The sequence below is a fragment of the Hypomesus nipponensis genome, chromosome 12, assembly GCF_054491055.1.
Source record: "Hypomesus nipponensis isolate SF chromosome 12, ASM5449105v1, whole genome shotgun sequence".
Taxonomy (NCBI): Eukaryota; Metazoa; Chordata; class Actinopteri; order Osmeriformes; family Osmeridae; genus Hypomesus; species Hypomesus nipponensis.
The window spans coordinates 17,432,501-17,435,000 of NC_140372.1; the positions used below are offsets into that span (position 1 = coordinate 17,432,501).

At 47.2% G+C, this 2,500-nt stretch overlaps 6 non-coding genes and 3 pseudogenes across 6 annotated transcripts in view; all 9 read left to right on the forward strand.

The window, feature by feature from the left end:
• The first annotated feature begins 24 nt into the window (after positions 1-24).
• On the forward strand, positions 25-143 carry LOC146266575 (5S ribosomal RNA). The gene has a single exon (XR_014726991.1). It is a non-coding gene; the product is annotated as a 5S ribosomal RNA (ribosomal RNA).
• Positions 144-321: 178 nt separating this feature from the next.
• On the forward strand, positions 322-440 carry LOC146266576 (5S ribosomal RNA; annotated as a pseudogene).
• A 170-nt stretch (positions 441-610) lies between these two features.
• On the forward strand, positions 611-729 carry LOC146266577 (5S ribosomal RNA). The gene has a single exon (XR_014726992.1). It is a non-coding gene; the product is annotated as a 5S ribosomal RNA (ribosomal RNA).
• A 166-nt stretch (positions 730-895) lies between these two features.
• On the forward strand, positions 896-1,014 carry LOC146266578 (5S ribosomal RNA). Its single transcript, XR_014726903.1, has one exon. It is a non-coding gene; the product is annotated as a 5S ribosomal RNA (ribosomal RNA).
• Positions 1,015-1,198: 184 nt separating this feature from the next.
• Positions 1,199-1,316, forward strand: LOC146266579 (5S ribosomal RNA; annotated as a pseudogene).
• A 178-nt stretch (positions 1,317-1,494) lies between these two features.
• On the forward strand, positions 1,495-1,613 carry LOC146266580 (5S ribosomal RNA; annotated as a pseudogene).
• A 190-nt stretch (positions 1,614-1,803) lies between these two features.
• LOC146266581 (5S ribosomal RNA) lies at positions 1,804-1,922 on the forward strand. The gene has a single exon (XR_014728403.1). It is a non-coding gene; the product is annotated as a 5S ribosomal RNA (ribosomal RNA).
• A 174-nt stretch (positions 1,923-2,096) lies between these two features.
• LOC146266582 (5S ribosomal RNA) lies at positions 2,097-2,215 on the forward strand. The gene has a single exon (XR_014726994.1). It is a non-coding gene; the product is annotated as a 5S ribosomal RNA (ribosomal RNA).
• Positions 2,216-2,391: 176 nt separating this feature from the next.
• LOC146266583 (5S ribosomal RNA) overlaps positions 2,392-2,500 on the forward strand; it is a 119-nt gene continuing 10 nt past the window's right edge. Inside the window, exon 1 of the ribosomal RNA XR_014726914.1 lies at positions 2,392-2,500. This exon is cut by the window's right edge and continues 10 nt beyond it. This is a non-coding gene — a ribosomal RNA (5S ribosomal RNA).

The following is a 2,500-nucleotide window of genomic DNA, read 5'->3' on the forward strand; positions in this document are numbered from 1 at the left end:
GTAGCCTATGGTTGTCAACTTATTTCGTACGGCCATACCAGCCTGGCAACGCCCGATCTCGTCTGATCTCGGAAGCTAAGCAGGGTCGGGCCTGGTTAGTACTTGGATGGGAGACCGCCTGGGAATACCAGGTGCTGTATGCTCTTTTGCTCATTCACTTAGAAACTGAAATCTTGCAATATGCACAAGTAGTCCTTCATGAAAGGGGCTGGAAGCTGTATTCATTTTGACACGAGAGAGAGAGAGAGAGAGAGAGACCACCTTGCATTGTCAATTGCTAAATCTGTATATGGATAAGTAGCCTATGGTTGTCAACTTATTTTGTACGGCTATACCAGCCTGGCAACGCCCGATCTCGTCTGATCTCGGAAGCTAAGCATGGTCGGGCCTGGTTAGTACTTGGATGGGAGACCGCCTGGGAATACCAGGTGCTGTATGCTCTTTTGCTCATTCACTTAGAAACTGAAATCTTGCAATATGCACAAGTAGTCCTTCATGAAAGGGGCTGGAAGCTGTTTTCATTTTGACACGAGAGAGAGAGAGAGACCACCTTGCATTGTCAATTGCTAAATCTGTATATGGATAAGTAGCCTATGGTTGTCAACTTATTTCGTACGGCCATACCAGCCTGGCAACGCCCGATCTCGTCTGATCTCGGAAGCTAAGCAGGGTCGGGCCTGGTTAGTACTTGGATGGGAGACCGCCTGGGAATACCAGGTGCTGTATGCTCATTCACTTAGAAACTGAAATCTTGCAATATGCACAAGTAGTCCTTCATGAAAGGGGCTGGAAGCTGTTTTCATTTTGACACGAGAGAGAGAGAGAGAGAGACCACCTTGCATTGTCAATTGCTAAATCTGTATATGGATAAGTAGCCTATGGTTGTCAACTTATTTCGTACGGCCATACCAGCCTGGCAACGCCCGATCTCGTCTGATCTCGGAAGCTAAGCAGGGTTGGGCCTGGTTAGTACTTGGATGGGAGACCGCCTGGGAATACCAGGTGCTGTATGCTCTTTTGCTCATTCACTTAGAAACTGAAATCTTGCAATATGCACAAGTAGTCCTTCATGAAAGGGGCTGGAAGCTGTTTTCATTTTGACACGAGAGAGAGAGAGAGAGAGAGAGAGAGAGACTACCTTGCATTGTCAATTGCTAAATCTGTATATGGATAAGTAGCCTATGGTTGTCAACTTATTTTGTACGGCTATACCAGCCTGGCAACGCCCGATCTCGTCTGATCTCGGAGCTAAGCAGGGTCGGGCCTGGTTAGTACTTGGATGGGAGACCGCCTGGGAATACCAGGTGCTGTATGCTCTTTTGCTCATTCACTTAGAAACTGAAATCTTGCAATATGCACAAGTAGTCCTTCATGAAAGGGGCTGGAAGCTGTTTTCATTTTGACACGAGAGAGAGAGAGAGAGAGAGAGACCACCTTGCATTGTCAATTGCTAAATCTGTATATGGATAAGTAGCCTATGGTTGTCAACTTATTTTGTACGGCTATACCAGCCTGGCAACGCCCGATCTCGTCTGATCTCGGAAGCTAAGCATGGTCGGGCCTGGTTAGTACTTGGATGGGAGACCGCCTGGGAATACCAGGTGCTGTATGCTCTTTTGCTCATTCACTTAGAAACTGAAATCTTGCAATATGCACAAGTAGTCCTTCATGAAAGGGGCTGGAAGCTGTTTTCATTTTGACACGAGAGAGAGAGAGAGAGAGAGAGAGAGAGAGAGAGACTACCTTGCATTGTCAATTGCTAAATCTGTATATGGATAAGTAGCCTATGGTTGTCAACTCATTTCGTACGGCCATACCAGCCTGGCAATGCCCGATCTCGTCTGATCTCGGAAGCTAAGCAGGGTCGGGCCTGGTTAGTACTTGGATGGGAGACCGCCTGGGAATACCAGGTGCTGTATGCTCTTTTGCTCATTCACTTAGAAACTGAAATCTTGCAATATGCACAAGTAGTCCTTCATGAAAGGGGCTGGAAGCTGTTTTCATTTTGACACGAGAGAGAGAGAGAGAGAGACCACCTTGCATTGTCAATTGCTAAATCTGTATATGGATAAGTAGCCTATGGTTGTCAACTTATTTCGTACGGCCATACCAGCCTGGCAACGCCCGATCTCGTCTGATCTCGGAAGCTAAGCAGGGTCGGGCCTGGTTAGTACTTGGATGGGAGACCGCCTGGGAATACCAGGTGCTGTATGCTCTTTTGCTCATTCACTTAGAAACTGAAATCTTGCAATATGCACAAGTAGTCCTTCATGAAAGGGGCTGGAAGCTGTTTTCATTTTGACACGAGAGAGAGAGAGAGAGAGAGACCACCTTGCATTGTCAATTGCTAAATCTGTATATGGATAAGTAGCCTATGGTTGTCAACTTATTTCGTACGGCCATACCAGCCTGGCAACGCCCGATCTCGTCTGATCTCGGAAGCTAAGCAGGGTTGGGCCTGGTTAGTACTTGGATGGGAGACCGCCTGGGAATACCAGGT